General features: G+C 41.6%; 1 pseudogene; it reads right to left on the reverse strand.

Moving 5' to 3' along the window:
- Positions 1-252: 252 nt before the first annotated feature.
- On the reverse strand, positions 253-11,837 carry LOC148117458 (claudin-34 pseudogene; annotated as a pseudogene).
- Positions 11,838-20,839: the final 9,002 nt, after the last annotated feature.

Genomic DNA, 20,839 nt, shown 5'->3' on the forward strand with positions numbered 1-20,839 from the left:
GGATGGGGAGATTTCTTATGGAAGTCTCTCAGCATCAACAATTTGGGGAAATTTCATAAAAAGGGGAATTGTTATTATCATGACTTGAGAAACAGGCTCACTATCATGAGTTTTTTAATTTTGTTTTTGTTTGGTTGTTTTTTATGGACTAGAAGTTTATGTGAGAAATTAACAAGTTCTAGCATTCATTTCCATACATACTATGTTCCTAAATTATTTACTTTTAGCAATAATAATTAAAATCCAGAACTCATAAGACGAAGTGTGCGAGAATTTATTTAATGAAAATCCATAAGTCACTCAATGAAGTCAACTTCAGCAGCCAAGACAGGATATGTAACTGGAGGCCCACCTGTCCTTCTTGAGAAAGGTTCTGAAACTGGGAAATTAGGGAGGGGGTATTTGAAGAATAGTTGTGATTGTTCCTTGTAATTTTGGATTTTCAAGTGTATGTAAGTTGAAAATTTACATTTAAATGATAGAATATATTTGGTAATGCCGGGGAAGAGTCAAAGAAAGAGAAATTATGCCACCTCCCACTAGAAACATAAAGGAAGAGAGGGTTGCCATTGCCAGCGCAGTGCCAACTTTCTGGGTATCTGGGATGGGCGGTGTGCGGAAAGATGGGGGGAGGGCAATCCCATCCTTGCGAATGATGGATAGATAGTTGTACAAGATGGAGAGGAAGACAAAACTGCTAGCAATGACATTGAGAATCCCAGCAAGGATGAATGGATTGTAGGTAGTTTTCTTCCAAATTCTCCCTGAGTACAATTTCCAAAGAACAACAATGAGGGAGACTGTTGCAACCAGGCCAAGAAAGATGCAGATCAGTAGTAGGTGTTGAGCAATTCGAATATCCAAAGGGATGAAGGTGTCCTGGTAGGTATATTTGTAACACACTTTGGAAGTGTTGGAACTGTCTTCCTGGTGGTAAACACAGGCTTTCCACATCCCCACTAAAGTCATTCTAGGCTTGGAATCCATGGGCTCCTGAAAACACCACACTTGCCACTGAGGGAGGCCAATGGAGATGATACACAGGATCCATGCTGGTGTGCCCAGAGCAAAGCCTCCTAGCTGCCGGCGGGCACACCTCCTGGCCATCACAAAGGTGACACTGAACACCTGGCAACTGCAAAGAAACACAGGACATCATGAGGATGGATTCTTCAGGACTGGGAGATTATTCCCTGTGGGGTCAGTGCCAGGGGAGAAAGGTTATGTTGAGCAGATGGACTTTTGACCAGGCAATCTCCTGAAGGGAGTGTGTTCTGATCAAACTGAGAAGGGCTTGCTCTGCAGCAACATTTACTAGCAGGTTGATAGTCCACACACAATCTAAGATTTCCTTTTTACACCCCTTACAGACTCACAGTGAAATATTTAGATGGCTCCAAATATTTAGCCATCCAGATTGTCATCATAGCATGAAATTTCATACTGAAAATAGAAAGCCACTTCAAGTCTGACAGTTGAATAATTTACGCAGTATCCACACCACGGTGTTATATGCCAATCTTAAATATAAAAGTGGAATCATACATTTAGAATAGGTATCTGTGGCTTAGTATACATATTTGTGGTTTGTTATTTTGCTTTTTTGGTATTTGGGGACATTTGTTTTTGCATCATTGTATGGCTCTATATCCCAAGCTGGCCTAGAACTATGTTTCCAGTGCTGCCTCTCCTTTTCAACTGCTGGTATTAGCGGCAGCAGCTACCACATCAGGTAACTAATGTCGGGTTATCAAACTTCATCAATGGGATAGCCAGGGTGAGCAGTTTGTCCTCAAGATATGAATGACCTGTGTTTCTCTGCTCCAGCATTGAGTTTTGACATCTGGATTAATACTGAGCTTTAGCTATCATTGAGTCAAATCCATAAGGAACTATATATGCATGATCAGGCATATATACATCTTTGGCTTGATATGCAATCTTCTTTCTCTTAGGCAGACACTAAGGAGCAGAATTTGGGGGTGATATTCATACTTTAAAATTCAATACACTATTTTACTTACTGGTTGCCCCATGTTATACTCCCAGGGTAGTAGATATGGAGGAGCCAGATTCTACAAAACTTTTTTCACATTGGTGCAGACAGAAGTTTCTGTCCTACCCGGACCCACAGCTGTTCAGTCCCAAAGAAATACACAGAGGCTTATATTAATTATAAACTGGTTGATCTATTTTCTCAGACTTATTTATTAACTAGATCTTGTGACTTAAATTAACCTGTAAGTCTTATCTATGTTTAGTCATGTGGCTTGGTGCCTAACTCAGGTACATATTCTCATCTTGCTTTCTCTGCATCTGGTTGGCGACTGCATACTGAACCTTTCTTCCTTCCAGAATTCTCCTAGTCTGGTCACCCTGACTATACTTCCTGCCTGGCTGCAGGTAAATCAGCATTTTATTAAACCAATATAAGTGATAAATTTTTACAGGGTACAAGAGCATTATCCCACAGCACATTGATTATCTCAAAAATCTAATATACCAATGCCAATAAATTACGAATGAGTGAAAAGTTCTAAATCAATAGAGAATTAACTTATTCTGGGCAGTGCATACAACAAGTTCTTATAATGCATATTACCTTGATGCAAACCATTCCCTGGTCTGTTTGACACGTTCAGAATTAACACTATTTAACTACTAGGGATAATTTACACTTTCAGGCATTATGTAAAACACAGAGAAAATTATAAATATACACTTAGTGTGGTGATTTTATTGTTCACTTGACCTCTTATAAAATAATCTAGGACAGGAGTCTCCATAACAACTTGTCTAGATTAGATTTTCTGTGGCATATCTGTGAGGGATGTTAAGGGAGGTAAGAAAATTTACCCTGGTTGGGGGTGTGTGGGTGTTGGTACACCATTCTCTTGGAAGAACACTGCACTATGAGTAGAGAAAGCAATTTGCGTGCTAGCATTAATGTATTGATTCATTTCTTGATTGCGGTTATAATGTAACTAGCTGCTTTATATTCTTACCTTCTTGCTTTCCTCACAATGACAGAATTATTAACCCAATAATCACTATTTCCTTTACATTGCTTTTCTCAGAGTATTTTGTCATATCAAGAGAAAAAGAAACTGAGTCACATAGTATTTATTTATTTATATTTAGCCGATCATGAAATATGCATGTTGGAGTCTAAGGGTCTGATAATCTGACCTCACCTTTCACTGGCCCTGGCATAGCTGACCCTGCACCTTGTGGATTCTTCAGGAGGAGATTTCATCCAGCCCCTCAGGGAATAGCTGCCCCACACTTGTGAAAGTTGGCCCCACACCTTACCAATGGACACACACATCACCTGGGCAATACACTAGAGAAGATCCCCTTGGAGTACAGGTGAATCATCCCTGAGAGCATGAGAGCACCAGAGCTTATCCTGTCCACCCCCCTTATCTGCCATGTGGTGACAGGGGTGAGGAAAAGATGCCTACCCCCACCTTGCTACCTGCAGCAGGCAAAAGAACTGGCCTCCTGCTGAAATCAGGCAGGACAGAAAGCTGCTGTCAACAGCCTCCAGGTCATGAGAATGGTAGAGCTAGTCCTTACCCTTGCCAGTTGTAGTGCACTGGATAATGGGCCCTACCCTCAGCCCGGGTAGCACAGTAGAGCTAACAAACCCTGTTGTTGGGGGCACAAGTGAGCCAGCTCTGTGGGTATGAGAGTGGGAGAGCTGCCCTCCCCATCTCCCTACAGCAATAGGGAGGGAGGGACCTGTACCTCAGCTGGACAAAACAGTAGAGCCAGCCCTGGCGGTATGAGCATGGGTGAGCCAAACTTGAGAACATGAAAGCAGGAGAACTGGCCCTGCTCCTTGCTGAAGGCTGGTGAGCTAGCCAAGGCAGTGCTAGGGAGCTTGCCCAGGCAGTGATGATGAGGGAGAGCTGATGGGCTGAAAAACGCAGCTATCACCTAGGCCCAGAACCAGGACTCACCCAGGGATGAGTTGTCCCACCCCAACATCCACCTCGTCTATGAACTGTTGGAGAATGAGAATGGGACACACCTACAGATGCAAAACTGTCCTGTACATGACACAGAATCATAAGAGGATAGCCAAGAGCTCCAGTGAGAGTCCATTATGAATGGTGTAGCAGAAGCAAACCTCGAACCAGACCAGTGACTCATGAGAATGAACACTTGCAAGTGAAGATGAAAGGACTAAAGGGTGAATCACATGATTCACAGAACCATATTGCAGCTTCCATGGTAAGATTCTTTTTTTTAATCTATTTTTTTAAAAAAGAAAACAAACTATCTTTTCCATTTTACATATCAATCCTAGTTCCCATCCCTCCCCTCCTCCAATCCCCTCCACTTTTCCCCCACCCCACCCCCATCCACTCCTCAGAGAGGGTAAGGCACATTGCTTTGAGGAAGGTTCAAGGCGCTCCCTACTATATCTAGGCTGAGCAAGGTATTCTTCCAAAGGCAATGGCTTCCCAGTAATCCAGTTCATGCAGTAGGGAAAAATCCTGGTGCCATTGCCAGTGGCCCTGCAGTGCATGGTGAGATTCTTCTCCTTTTGTTTTGTTTGGCTTATTTGGTTTTTCATTTTTTCTTTTAAATTTTGTGTTATTTTCGGGGGACTTGCATGGGCAGAGGGTAGATGTGAGGGGACAGGAAGAGAAACAGGATCGGGATTCATGATGTGACAATTCTCAAAGTATCAAAATAAATTCAACAAACATTTTTAAAAAGATGTGCTTTCCTGTGCTCCAGGAAGAAAATCTGAGGGATAGACTTTAAGGTAAGACCCAAAGGAATTTAGTCCCTGGTGAACTACCCACAAGATTATAATCCCTGGAAACAGAGGCCTGCAGGCATCTCCATTGTCATTGGCCAAGAAGCAGCACTTAAGTGGCGGCACAATTATACCATTTAATATTCCTTTGTTTAAGCTAAAAATAAACGTACCATATAATTAAAAAAATATTTTACTTGATGAAGCACGATTGATAAAAACTCACAGAGAGATACTGGGACTCAACTTGAAGGTCAGAAAAGCAAAGCAGTAGTCACTGGCTCTTACCTCTACCTCAGTCTGAAATAACAAACCTGAATCTAGGAATCTCAGATGGGACTGAGACTGAAAGTTGTCTCCTCCCATTTTATAATACTCTCTAGTTCTGGGATTAAAGGCATGCAGCACTGGATTTAAAGGCATGCACTGCCTAAATTCTGTGGCAACTAGTGTGGCTACTGGGATTAAAGGTGTGTGTTACCAAGGCTTGGTCTGTACGACTGGTGAAGGCAGGAAAGGAAAAGGGAACGATGGAGAGAAAGAACAATAGAGAGGGAATAGCAAGGTAGAAGAGAGTTGAAGAAGGAGCTTTAATTAGGGAGGGAGTTCAATAGTGAAGGACAGCAAGGAAGGTTAAAAAAAAGAAAGATTGCATGAGAAAGACATAAGGAATCATATTATTATCTACTTGCCTAAAATTACATATAATACATATAAGTATGTGTATACACGAACATTTACAGTTTAATTGAAATTTATCCACTGAAATTTGACAGTGCTTTCCCCAACAGCCATAGACTAACTAAAACCCTAACACCAGGCATGAGAAACCCCCTTTTGAGTTGCTAGTCAGAGTTGTCCAAAAGACTCCTAAAATACTGTATGTTATTGCTATTGCTAATTTCCTTGGTTACCCCTTGGAGGTTGGCGATGGGTCCCTGTTGCTAAAGACACCATGTACTACAGACACAATATCCAGTGGACTTGAGTTGGATCTAACATGAAAATCTCCTCCATAAACACTAGCTTTCAGGTAGAAGAAGATACCATACCATCTCCCAAGAGAGGGAAGCAACCATTGTCTTACCCAGATATGATGCCTTTGAACTATCATGACCAGCATAGCATGAGAACCCTGACAGAACTATAGTAACATTTATACTTTGGCAAAAGTTCACAGCTCTGTAACTGGATTTAAGGACCACTCCACAAGAGGGAAATCAGGCCTGGTATTGGAAACCAAGCCAACTAATAAGAGTTAATAGTGTGTGGATTTTAGAGGATAAATTAACTCCAGCATAATTCCTAACTAAATTCTAATATCTGTTCTTATAGCCACAGTTCTTATGAGCCATAGTTCACACTCCTCATCAAAGAAACTTCTTTATGTAACAGATGGAGACCATTACAGAAAGACGTAACCTATTAAAATGCAGAGGACAGCAGGTCATGTGGTACCAAGTTCCCAGTGATACATCTGCAACACAACTGCTATACCTAAGGCTCAGGGAGCATTATGAAAGAGGGGGCAAAGATATTGCTAGAGCCAGAGAAACAGGAAGTTTTCTGTGAAATTATATCTCACAGAAATGTTAGAGAACCTATACTCATGAAGGTTCATCAAGATGACTGCCTAAACGATACCTGATCAAGGATGGCACCAATCAATATGCTAACATGAAGGAAATCCCATGGGGCCTCAACCCTAGACAAGCAACTATGAGCACCTAAGGAATACTAAAACTGAGTGAAATATTCTTTCCTAGGGAAGAGTTTCCCAATTATTTATCCAATACTAAGTGGTCAGTCCTGAAATCATAAGGTAGCTGTAATTTACAAATTTGAGAGACCATGAATGTGATAGAGAACAAGACAGTTACCCAGTATGGGTTGGAGGGAAGAGAGAGAAGGAGGAAATGATGTTTTTGTACCTTAATTTTAAAAAATAAAAGACATTAAAATAATTAACTTGTGTTTATTACATACATTGTCTTTGCTATGTGACTCCTATCTGCCAGCTACTAATTATTATCTCACAGGAGTCAATGCGGGATGTTGTATCAAAACATTCTAGAAGTAAGCATAATATGGAGAGATGAAGTCATATGGGGACAGAAATTCTTTAGGAATATTTCTCCTAATTCAACCAAAAGGAGAAATCTGTTATAAATGAGGAGAGATGATGTCATCACGTACCTGAGATGTGTCTTGAATGGCAAATCCAAAATACATAGTCTAACCTTGGGGCCTAATGAGTACAAGGTGGGAGTTCGGGTGAAAAATGGGGAGGAAATATCCAATTCAGTCTGTGAAGACCATGTAGAGTTCTCTCGCTTTTAGTATAAGTACCATGTAGGGGCCACTCTCCAGAATGTTGCAGCTGGTGGGGAGCAGGGATAGCCCTTCTGCTGTTATGACCCCAGGGTCAGCTTCTCCATCTTTCTGAGGTATTGATTGGGGGGATTTCTCCTCCAACCACGCCACCACATGTCAGATGAGAAATGAGGACAGCTCTCCCTTGCTCTTAACATTGAGGCAGGGTCACCCATACCTCTGACCACAAGGCCAGTTCTGTTGTGCTGCCTAGTTGAGTAACATGGCCAACTTTCCTGAGTGTTGCAGCTAGTAAAGGGGAGGGTCAGCTCTCTAGTCTATTGTAGGTGATAAGGGGCAAAGGATAAGGAGAGCATCTCTTCCCCACCCACACCACCTCATGACAGATGAGTAGTGTAGGGGGCAGGGACAGCTCTTCTGCTCTTGTGACTCAGAGACAGTTCTTCCTCCTGACTCAGGTGTTGATGTGCAGGAGGGTGGAGGAGGGCAACTCTCCCCTGCCCATGCCACTACAAGACAGATGGGAAATGGAGACAGCTCTCCCTTGCTCACTACTTCAGGGCTGGCTCACCTTCACCTTCACCAACAGGGTTGGCTCTTTTGCATTTTCCAGGAGAGGTGCAGGGCCAGCTCTCCCACCTGCCTCAGGCATTGATGGGCAGGAGAGAGTTGTCATCTGCTGTAACACAACAGATGGTCGTGAGGGTGTAGGTGTGGTGTAGCCAATCCTAAGAGCATGAAAAGCAGCAGAATTGGCCCCACCGCTTGCTCATTGCTGCAACAGGTGATTTAGCCAAGGCAATGCTGGAGAGTTCACTCTGGTGGTGAGGACAGGGAAGAACTGAACTCGTGAGCATTCCAACCCTGCAGCTTCCCAGGTGCAGAATTAGGCTTCTGACTTGGCCCACCCCAACATCCACCCAATCTATGATCTGCTGGATCATGTGATGGGGCCTGATCCACAGACCCAAAGCTTCAGGATCTCCACAACTCAGAGCAACAACAGAATATCTAAGAGTGTATATCAATAGTGTAGTAGTAAACCAGGTGCCTTAAACCAGACCAATGACTCTTTGCAATGAACACTTGCAAGTAAAGACATATGGACAAAAGGGTTTGCTGTGTGACTCACTGTGTCAGACTGCAGCTTCTATGACAAGTTATTTTTTCCCTTTTTCTCTTAAGTTACTTTATCTGATACAGGGCCTCTTACTTGGTATGGAGATAGAAAGCGCTTGAAGTGGTGTTCCTATATCTTGCACCAGGCTGATCTGATGCTTTGATGAGAATAGCATTTTGAAAAAATGAATAATGATGCTTGAATTTAAAGTCCATAGGCTGCCTTTGTCATCCAGGTATGTGTGAGATAAGGGAGTGTAGACCCTGCCATTAGTGCACAATTTCCTGTCAGAGAAGGGTTTGGGGTCTCACTTAGCATCAGAAAATTCACCAAACTTCATGTTCTAGACTAAGATCTCCAGCCAAATTCAGATGTCTGTTCAAGTAAAAAAGAGTAGCAGAGAGTTAAGGCCCATTTCAAAGGAGAAGAAAGGACACCTCCTGTGTGACAGGGGGACCAGAAGAATCTCAGTCCCTTCAGAATATGGTCTCATAAAAGGTTAGATTACAAAAATTTAGAGTAACCTGGATGATTTGAATGCATTTACATTAATCCTTTAGTAAGTGGTCTATGCCAAGAGATTTGCATCCCCAAAGCATGACTTGAACATGGAAACAACGTGCAAAGAATAGAAACAAATGTAGGGTTAGGGTAGATTTGTGACAGATAAAGATTCTAATGACAAATTACATTATGGTTCCTATTTGAATATTAACTCTTTCACATAATGATTTTTAAGCCTGTGATGAAGCAGAACCAGTATGACTCAAAGCATTTCTGTCAGTTTTCTTCTCTGTGAGCATAATACCCCAGAAAACAAAAGAAAAGGAAGAAGAAACCTGACTCTCCTTCCCCCAGCACTTTTCAAGTATCAATAGCTTCTTAGCAAAGAGTAGGTGGGACTTCGGAAGCTCCTCCCTCATCCATGCTGTTATTTTGTCTTGCTCCATTTCATGTTGGTCTTGTGCGTGTAGACACAGTTGCCTAGAGTTCATGCAGGCACCAGCCCTGTCATGTCCATAAAACACTGTTTTGCTGCAGACATTTAGTATCTCTGGCTCTTACAGTCTCCCCCATTTCTAATCCATGCTCATCCATGATGATTCCCGAATCTTGCAAGTAAGAGACGTGATATAGATCTCACATCTAAAGTGCAGCACTCATAGACTAATTCACTGTATGTTGATTAGTTATGGGTCTCTATTAGTCATTACTTTATACAGGAGTTCCTCTGATGAAGGTTAGGGGATGCACTAATCTATGAATAAATATATGAATAAATAACAAAGATATAAAATTAGGGAGCAGTTTATTACTGCATCCACCTAGTAAAATAGTAGTATTGTGTTCTCTCCTAGAGCCTATGACTTAGCCAGACACAAGTTTCTGGTTCAGTTAACAGTGCCATGCATGGGTTCTATCTTTTGGGTTAGACTTTAGATTCGATTATAAAACGATTGTTTACTCCTATAACATTAGTGCCACTTTTGCACCACTGGACCTATCCTGCCAAACCAGTGACTGTGGTTTACATAGTTGACAGATGAGTAAAACTGTTGATTACTTTTTTGTACCAGAAGTATGAACCTCCCAGCACGAGGAAAGCTAGCTAATACGAGTAAAGTTTCTAGGCCAGTATTAGCTTGATTTTCCCAAGTCCTATGAGCAAGTTTGTGGTATTTTAGCAATAAAGTCTTACTTTCAAGTGCTGGAACATACTCAAAAGTAATGGAAAGTGTCTGCAATGCCTGGGAGGACTCCACCAATCAAAAACTTGAAATGAGGAAACCTATTCCAGGAGCTGAGATTTTTATTTGATTACCTACAGTATCTGGGGGAGGCATTATAGAGTGATGCCTATTTAAACAGCTTATTATAGAGTAATTCCATTTAAACTTTCTTGATATATGTATATGAGTATATCTTTTTTAGAATGCTTCTAGAGTAGTAGCTTTCCATATGACCTTTTACAAAGTCTTTGGTGAAAGGTATCCCTCCGTATACTGCTACTTCTACTATGTGATCTCACCCTCCCATCTCATTTATAAGGGAACAAATACAAATGCTTGAATTAAATTCATTGGCTGTCTCTGTGCAGAGTCAAGTAAGATGGGAGAGAGAGCAGATTCTTTCCCTAGAGTGAAAAATTTCCTTAGAGAAATCAATTCATGCCCTACTGACATCAGCAAATTCAATAAACTTTGTGTTCTAGGTTCAGTTCCCCTGCCAAAAACACTAAAGGAATAACATGTTTCATGAGTTAAATGCCTACTGATGTTCTGAAAGAAGAGTCAAGGTGCATATCACAAAGTAGCACAGAAGTGGCATCACCTAGATGTGAGAAAGACTAAAACTATACCAATAAGGCTGCTTAGAATATGCTATCATAAAGATCACATCACATACAAAAATCAGAGTAATTCTGGGTGTTATTTATGCAGAAAATTGTATTCTTTCTGAGGAAAGGTCACTGATACGAGACTTGGGGATCTCCAAGCATGGCTTGATGGGTAGCTGAGCTACAGAACAGAGTATCATCTTTAGGGACAACAATGGAATACGTAAAGTTCTAAATTGAAAATTCAAGTATAATTTTTACTGAGCACATTAATTCATTTGTCTGTTTTGTTTTTTTAACACCAAAATGAAGTCGAATGACATTAGACCCTTACATCGCTGTTGCTTAGTTTCCATAACTGTGGACAAAGGTCTAATAGAACAACTTAAAAAGAGGACGGAGTAATTACTAGTTTGGTGACAAATATGTTAGTCCAGAGCCCTTGTTTCTGTTGATTCTGTGTGTATGGAGACACTGTGATGGGAGTAGGTGACTCAAGATAGCCACCTCTGAGTGGTCAGAAATCAGAGGCAGAGAAGGTAACAGGGACAAAGTATCATCTTCAAAGACATAAGCCCTGGAATCTACTTTCTCCTCCAGTCACCCACCTTCTTAAGTGTCCAGATCAACTCAAGATAGCACCACCTATCAGCTGTGAATCGATGAATTAACACAGGAGCCTTCTATGGGAACAAGACAGATACAATTTATAACTCAAAGGTAAATTAGGAGACAGTTGTTCAAGTGATAGGATATTCCTACTTATAGACTTGGGAAGAATAAAAAAATTTCACATGAATGGCACATGGGAAGATGTTTGAGGACTTTACACTAAGTGAAATATACCTGTCACAAATAATTAAATACAATGTTATTCCACTAAGGAGGTCCCTGACCAAGTAAACTCCACTGAGACAGAAAGCAAAATAGCAAAATGGTTATTGATAGGAGCAAAGGCTGGGAGAAAGAGGAGATGGCATTCAATAAGTACAACAATTCAACTGAGAGAGGTTAACAGTGGTGAAATCACTACATCCCTGTGAATATACTTATAGCCGTGGGATCATACACCTAGAAAGGTCAGTGAGAAATCCTGATACATATTAATCATATTAATCAGAGTATACAATAAAGACAGACAAACCCTCTACTAACCAGTGATTCTGCCTTCAAATGAACTGTTGACCAATAATGTGGAAGAATGTGTAGTTATCTGGACCAGCACAGCTGGCTCTTCCAGACTTGTGACTGGCTTTGTGGCCACCCTTGAGTTCTTAGCATCTCTATTGGCTGGCTATAGATTTCTGAGAATTCTATTGTGACATCAAATATCAGCCCTCAGTGACCTCATCTTTCACATTCTCAACCATACTGTGTGGGTTCAGTGACAGTTGAGGGAGGTAACCATGCAGTCAGGCTCTCTGCCTTCTTTAGTTATGTATGGCCTTTCTCGTGCAGCATTTGTGGGGTGGGGTGTGTTCAGTAGTGATCCTCTCTGCTCTTGGTGAAGACCCTCCTAAACTTGTTCAGACCTGTCTTCTATCTTTGTGTTTCTCCTTTTGAAGTAGAATAAGGTAGAAAAAGCAATTATTAGATACTGGCTTATTGATTTATTTAGTGATTCACTTAAATCATTACTTGTACTGATTATTGCAAAGCATGACATCACAAAATTACCTAGAGACATCACAGAAACAATGGTTCATTGCCCTTATCAACTGGACCACAAAGCCTCACACCCATCAATTATAACATATGCTCTTTTAAAAACAAAAGGCTGACTGGCACATACGATTGAATAAAATCCCGCTTGGTTGCTCACACCACCTTGTGGTTTTAGAGTATAAAGTGAGAATGCAAACTGGACCCAGTTTGTGACCAGCCAGTGCCTTTAAGACATATCCTGGCTTCTGTCCATCGGTAACATCTCTCTTTCTCTCTCACTGATAACAGAGTACTTATTCCAGAGAGAGTACCTCAACGGTTTTTGAGGCAAGATTTCTAACTCTGTCACTTTAGTTGGTTACATTTTAGAAAAGTCATTTTCCTATGTAGATTGTGGCATTAGCGGAGATGGTATAATTACTCGCAGATTAGTGTCAGTTCATTCATCAGAAATATGAAGAGATTCACTATGCTTTCATAAATTGGTGGGCATGTAGATTTTCTAATTATTTGAACGGAGTAGTGATGAATATGGTTGGGCAAGTGTCAGTGAAATAAGAGGACAAGTCCTTGCAGCATATAAGAAGGAGTGGCAGAGTAGGGTCATGTGGTAGATCTAATTTTAGCTTTCTGAGAATTTTTCACAATGACTTCAATAGTACTGACCCAGTTTGCAATAACACCAACAGCGAATAAGGGTTTCTCTTTTCTCACATTTTCACCACTATTTGCCAGTTGTTTCCCTGATCTTAGCCGTTCTGGCTGGGTAAGATGATAACATAATTGTTTTAGTATGCATTTTTCTCCCACCCAAGTACTAACCAGGCCGAACCCTGCTTAGCTTCCGAGATCAGATGAGATTGAGCACATTCAGGGTGGTATGGCCTTAGACTAGTATGTGTTTTTCTATTTGCTAAGGATGCTGAAAAATATGATGTTTCATAGCTATTGTAGTATCTTCTTTTAAGAACTTTGTTTTCACCCACAGGGCAGGGTACCCTGCCCTCTCTTAGGACTGAAGGGGGGAGTGGGTGAGTGGGAGGGAAATGGGGGGAAGGGAAGAAGTGGAAATTTTGAATGGTATTATTTATAAAGCAATAAAAAAAGAACTTTGTTTGGATCCATAGCCTTTTTATATTGAGGTTTTGTTTTCTGGATTCTTTGTTTTTGTTCTCTCTGAATAGTTGAATACTTATCCTTATCAAATATATAGCTGGAAAAGATCCTTTCCAAATCTGTGGACTTCCTCTTCACTTGAATTTATTCTCTACTTTGCCTTAAGAAGCTGTCCAAATTCATTCTCCAGTTTGTAGACATCCAGGATTTCGGCACTGTTTGCTGAAGTTTCTGTATTTGTTTCAGCAGCTATTTTTGCTATTTTTTTAAATATCAGAGATCCATAGTTCATGCACTCCTTAATGGATTCTTTGTTTTCTTCTATCAATCTATATGTGTGCTTTATATGCAAGAAGCATAATGATTTTATTACTATAGCCCTGTAATAAATCTTTAAATCTGGACTAGAAATCCCTCCCTTTTGTTCAGGATTGCTTTGGCCCTCTAGTTTTTGTATTGGCAATATTTATAAATGTGGACCTTCTTCCCTAAAGGCCAGGTCAGAGAGGTTCCTGTAAGTTTGGGAAGCTGTGTCCTAGGATTTTCATGGCAACCTAGGCCAGTGCAAGCTCCGGACTCAGATAGGGCTAACAAGCTCCTAGCTTGTGAAGAAGAGGAAGCATACATTCCCAGGTCATATACCTACCATGTCAGCCCAGGAAGCAAGGTTTTTACTGCCTAGGAGTTTGCAACTGGGGCTGAGGGAGGTAGGGAAGTTTGTTGTGATTTCTTCCTCTCCTAACAGAAAGTAGAGTGTCCCAGTATACATGTCACTGACAGAATCCCTGGGAGCATTATGAGGTTACCATCCAACCCACAATTCATTTCTGAAGCCACAGCCTGTCCTGGATATTAGGATTCCTGGTATGGTGTTGAAAACAGACACACACAATCACACACGCATGCACACACACACACACACACACATACACAAAATCTTTTACTCAGAGTTTTTTATCTTCTCTTTCTTCTTATTTTTTATCCTTTCCTTCCTTTCTGTCTTCTTTGCTTTCTCCCTACTTCTCACCCTGCACGGCTCTCCATTGGCCTTTATCTATTCTTCCATTCTCCTTCTTTCTGTTTCTTCTTCCTACCACTCCTTTCTTCTTTTTTCACTTTCTTCTCTTTTGGTAGATCTACAGGTGAAGTTCAGGAAACCCCTTACTGTCAGACTAGGGTTCTGCAAGGCAACCCAATTGCTAGCAATATGCAAAGATGATGAGAAACACTGAAAGGATGACATGCACCTAGGACATCCTGAAAATGTGTAGCTTGTGGATGGACAGCAGCAAACAGTAGAAGACGCTGTCTTCCCTTTGGGTGATTCTGAGTAGAAGCAGCAGAAGTTGTAGGTGGAGTGTAGCCAAAAACAGTGTGGCAGTAGCGGTGTCATAATGCCAAGATTCACCAACCAAGGATGCTCTATCAAATCAACTGATAGGTACATCTTACTTGCTACATCCACGGCTGTCTCCCCAGTGTAGCAGAAATGCTGACTGGATGGGCAAATATTGCCGGAAGGATCAGGATTCGCGCTTCTCGGAGTTGTGTCCTGGCCTGTCCCGTGTCAATCAATTGTGGTGTAATGCTACCTGAGTCGCCATTAGTACTGACTCGACCTGGCTGTCCTTGGAGCCATATGTCTGTCTTTGCCCCTTGTCTGTGTGTTCTTTGTGATCCTTGCATATTGCTAACAGATCAGACTATTCCAGGCAGCTGCGGATACAAACAAGACTGCTGAGGACATTTTTGAGTTTTGCGCCCCTATTCATTAAAGCCTTTAAAGAAATAGCCAGTTCTGGAAATAGGGAAGTCATCGTTAAAATAGTTCCTTAATGGTGTGGAGCAAAAGGAGTTGCTCTTATCAGGAGAAACCTTAGAAGCCTTCTGTAGGAAAACAGCTGCAGCAACACTAGATGTTTGCCTGAGAATTACGTGCAGGAGGCCTATGCAGCCTTCATTATGGCCAGAATAAACCTAGGCTAATTACAACATCTGACCCTGAGAGTCGGGGAGGGAAGAAAGTTGAGATTTATGGTATGAAACCAGATTCAGACAAGTTTGAGATCATGTCTAAAATTTTCTAGCAGAAAGTTTTCCCAGGAAGATAGTGGCCTTCTCCTCTCACACCCCAAGATATTCTGAGCACAAGTTCACCTAGCCCTGCCAACCGCCTGGTACAGACTGGGCAAAAGTCCTTGTGCCCAAGTCAAAGCATTTTCAAAGATTCTTTTTGTAAACTATTCTACGCTTTTTTTATGATCTGATGATGCATGCCTTTGCCAAGTTCTTTGTTTGTAATAATATAAAAACCTCGCACTGAAAAAGTAAAACACAGCAGCATTTTCAAAAATACATTGAGAGTGGTCTGTCTGTCAATTACTCCGCCGTATCCTGAAATCTTCCGTCCTTCGCCCTGATTCCCTCACGGGCTGAGTGGCTCCCCTGAGCCAGTCCGTAGCACTTACCCATGCATAGATTGTAACTCTTAGATACATCTCCTTACTCAGTCACTGTGCTGGCTAGTTTTTATGTCAACTTGACAGAAATTATCATCATCTAAGAGAAGGGATTCTCAATTGAGTAAATAAATATCTCCAGAAGGCTGGGTTGTAAACAGACATGTCTGTAGGGTATTTTCTTAATTAGCGATTGATGTGGGAGGTTCCAGGCCATTGTGGTGGTGCCATTCCATGTCTGATGGTCTGGGTTCGCTAAGAAATCAGGATGAGCAAGCTGGGAGGATGAAGCCAGTAAAGTAATCAGCACCCCCATGGCTACTGCATCAGCTCTTGACTGGGTTCCGGTCCTGCTTGAATTCCTGCCCTGAATTCCTTCAGTAATTAATAGTGATATTGAAGTGTCAGTCAGATAAACCTTTCTCCCCAAGTTGTTTCAGTCAATGGTGTTTCAGCACAGCAATAGTAACATGATGTGGGATTCCCCTCTGTAGGAATTTGTTTCAGCCTATGGTAGTGGAGAATATAGCCAGTCTGGAAGAAGACAGACAGAGAGAGAGAGAGAGAGAGAGAGAGAGAGAGAGAGAGAGATTAGGTGGAGTCAAAGAGATGCCATGTAGCTGCTGAAGAAGAAGATGCCAGAACTTTGCCCAGTAAGACACAGCCTCATGGTGACAAACATATTAACAGAAATGGGTTAATTCAAGATGTAAGTGCTAGATAGAAATACACCCAAGTCATTGGCCAGGCAGTGTTGTAATTAATATAGTGTCTGTGTGATTATTTGGGTCTGGCCAGCTGGGAAACGAATGAATAGTCTCTATTTACAGTAATCCTAAATAAGACAGCTGCCTTGCTCAAGATCTTTGGAGAACAAACCAAGATTAAGATGTTAGGACATTCTTCAAGCCCACCTCTTCCAAGTGTAGTGGCCCCAGGCATCTGACTGTGCTATTATCAAAAATGGAAGAATGAGTAGGATAAGAAATAACTTTTGCACACGGCACACTGCTCAAGCTGGAATTCCGTGTAGTGGTGACTGCAAGTGAGGAGCATATATTCTTTGCTTGTCCTGGAAAGGATAAATACCTAAACGAATGCAAAACAATGATAGAGTATGCTTCTTATGTAGTAGGTGTTGTAGATGTACCTTTCGTTCACACAGGGAATGATGTTTGCCTGTGGGGAAAATTTTTTAGGGATTTAGTCCTCAGGAACCTAAGAGAATTCAGGTGGCAATTAGTGCATGGATTCCAGAGAAGAGGCTTCCATAACGCTAGGTATGTGTGCCTAGAGTTGAGGCTAATTGACCAATACTATTCGCTGGGAACCATGTGAAATGTAGTAGGTCATCCTTTGGAATACATGGTCTGGTCTTGGTAATAACTCCAGATTTCGCAATGAGCACAGATGCCCACATTAGAGAAACCCTGGACTGGAAATGGTATAGAGGAAAGTGGGAGGTGATGACAGGGCTGTCCCAAGGACACATGAAAAACAGTCTATTTCCTTCCTGCAGTACAGAAGTACTAACCTTGGAAAAGGTGATCTTCTGGAAACTCTCCTTAAAGAGAGTAAGATTTCCTGTTAAATGGATAAGTACATTTTCCATGTGAAAATTTCTATTCTGTGGGAATGCAGAAAGGGGTGTCAGTTCTGGATATCCATGGTGTGAGTGCACGTAGGCCAGTGGGAAGCACAGAGAGTCACCTGCTAACTCTACTGACGCTTTCCTGTAGGGATGAGAAAAAAAAAAACAGATTTTGTGCTCCAGTGTGGGTCTCTGTCTGTATCGCCATCCTTCGCCAGATGAAGGATCTATGGTGATAAGCAAAATATTCATCAGTGTGGTTATGGGCCAAGGCCGGTTCAGGCACCCTCTGCTCTGTCCAGAGAACAATCTGGGGATCTCTCCTTGGACCTGGGATCCCATATATAATCAAGACTCCTGTAAACCCTAAAATGACTCCCTTCGTTGAAATATATTCTTCCCTGATCCCATATTCATCCTTCCTCCCTCCCCCCCATCCCGGTCCACCGAGCTTTCCCCATTCCTCCCCTACTCCCTTCTCTCTAACCCCATCCCGTTCCGACAACCCTCCACTCCCATGCACCCTAGGTTACCTGGGACTCTTGTCTATTTCCTACCTCCTGGCGGATTGCTAAATAATCTTCATCAGGTTCATCTTATTATTTAGCTTCTCTAGGATCACGAATAATAGGCTCAAAGACCTTTAATTATGGTTAGAATCCACTTATGAGTGAATACATACCGTGTTCCTCTTTTTGGTTTGGGTATGTTGTGTCTTTATTTTCGTTGAATTCAAGGAAGACTTTTATTTCTTTCTTTATTTCTTCCTTGACCCAGGGATGGTTCAGTAGTTGACTGTTCAGTTTCCACGACTTTGTAGGCTTTCTGGGGTTAGAACTGTTGTTGAATTCTCACTTTATTCCATGGTGATTTGATAGTACACAGGTGAATACTACAATTTCTTTTTATCTATGGATGTTTGCTTTGCTACCAATTATGTGATCAATTTTTGAGAAGGTTCCATGAAATGTTGAGAAGAAGGTATATTCATTTCTGTTTAGGTGGAATGTCCTATAGATGTCTCTTAGGTCCATTGGGTTCATTACCTCTGTTATTTCTCTTATTTCTCTGCTAAGATTCTGTCTGGTTGACCTGTCCATTGGTGAAAGAGGAGTGGTGAAATCACCCACTATTAGAGTGGGGGGTTTGATGTATGCTCTGAGTTCTAGTAATGTTTCTTTTACATATGTGGGTGCTTTTATATTAGGGGCATAAATATTCAGGATTGAGACTTCCCCCTGATGAATTGTTCCTGATATGAGTATAAAGTGTCCATCTCCATCTCTTCTGATTGATTTTAGTTTGAAATCTATTTTGTTAGATATTAGTATAGCCACACCCACTGGTTCCATTGGTCCGTTTGATTGGAAAACCTTTTCTCAACCCTTTTCTATGAGGTAGTGTCTGTCTTTGTGTTTGAGGTGTGTTTCTTGTAGGCAGCAGAGTGTTAGATCCTGATTTCGTATCCATTCTCTTAACCTGTGCCTTTTTATAGGTGAGTTGAATCCACTGATATTAAGCGATATTACTGACCAGTGGTTGTTGACACCAGTTTTTTTTTTCTGGTGGTAGTGTTTGTGTGTTTCCCTTCTTTGAGTTGTGCTGGTGGAGGGTTGTCAGATGCTTGTGTTATTATGGTTGTTGTTGGCTTCCTTGGTTTGTGATTTTCCTTCTAGTACTTTCTGTAAGGCTGGGTTTGTGGCTACATATTGTTTAAATCTGTTTTTGTCCTAGAATATCTTGATTTCTCCATTGATGGTGAATGCAAGTTTTTCTGGGTATAGTAGTCTGGGCTTGCATTTTTGGTCTCTTAGTTTCTGCAGCACATCTATCCAAGATCTTCTGGCTTTCATGGTTTCCATTGAGAAGTCAGGTGTAATTCTGATAGGTTTCCCTTTATATGTTACTTGACCTTTTTCCCTTTCAGCTCTTAATATTTGTTCTTTATTCTGCATGTTTTGATTATTATATGGTGAGGGGATGGGTTTTTTTTTGATCCAGTCTATTTGGTGTTTTGTATTCTTCTTGTACCTTCATAGGAATATCCTTCTTTAGGTTGGGAAAGTTTGCTTCAATAATTTTGGGGAACATATTGTCTGGGCCTTTGAGCTGTAAATCTTCTTCTTCTACACCTATTATTCTTAGGTTTGGTCTTTTTACGGTGTCCCAGATTTCCTGGATGTTTTGTGTTAAGAATTTGTTGGATTTGTTTTATTCTTTTATCAGTGAGTTTATTTTCACTACAGAATCTTAAGTGTCTGAAATTCTTTCTTCTTTTCTCTTGTATGCTGTTGGCAATAGTTGTCTCTGCAGTTCCTATTCATTTACCCAGATTTTCCATATCCAGCCTTTCCTCGATTTGTGTTTTCTTCATTTCCTCCATTTCATTTTTCAAGTCTTGAACTGTTTCCCTTACCTGTTTGATTCCTTTTTCTTGTTTTTCTTGTTTTTCTTGGGTATCTTTGAGAGATTTATTCATTTCATCTACTTTTTGTTTGTTATCTCCATTTCTTTATGACAGTTTTTCACCTCTTGTTTAAGTTCCTCTATTATTTTCGTATAGTTCCGTTTAAATTCCATTTCTTCTGGAGTAGGGTGTTCAATTCTTCTTGTTTTGTGATCCCTGGATTCTGGTGATGCCATCTTGCCTTTCAGGTTGTTGGAGGAATTCTTTCATTGGCGCCTGCCCATCTCTTCCTTCAAATGGAGCCAGGAGAGTCTTGGTGTTTTGGTCCAGTCTTTGCTGTGACTGACTCTTTGGGTGAATCTCTTCAGTGCAGGACCTGGAACTGTTCCTGTCTGGATGGAATTCCTCAGCACAGACACAGGGTCTCCTGGTAATCTTTGGACACTGGAGACAAAAGGGCGAACATGGGGGCAGGGCAAAGCGCATTGAGTGGAACACAGAAGACCCTGCAATAGGAGTTGGGGGGTGCTGTTCTCTCTTCCTGGACAGTCCGCCCAGGATCGCAAACACTCACCCCTCTGGATGGAACTCGTCAACACTGAAATAGGGATAGCTGGTAGTCCAAGGACACCGGAGACAAAATGGCGAACATGGGGGCAGGGCAGGGCAGGGTCCAATGGAACACAGAAGACCCTGCAGCAGGAGTTGAGGGGCAGGGGGCTGTGCTCTCTTCCAGGATAGTCTTCCCGGGATAGCACACATTCACCTCTCTGGATGGAACTCCTCAGTACTGAAACAGGTATAGCTGGTAGTCCAAGGACACTTCAGACAAAAGGGCAAACATGGGGGCAGGGCTGGGTCGAGTGGAACACAGAAGACCCTGCAACAGGAGCTGGGGGGAGGGCTGTGCTCTCTTCTGGGACAGTCCACCCTGGGATAGCACATACTCATCCTTCTGGATGGAACTCCTCAGCACAGACACAGGGATCAAAGCTGACATTTTAAAACCACCTCTTTTTTTCTGCTATGACAGTT

This window comes from Myodes glareolus, chromosome X, assembly GCF_982192425.1.
Source record: "Myodes glareolus chromosome X, mMyoGla1.1, whole genome shotgun sequence".
NCBI lineage: Eukaryota > Metazoa > Chordata > Mammalia > Rodentia > Cricetidae > Myodes > Myodes glareolus.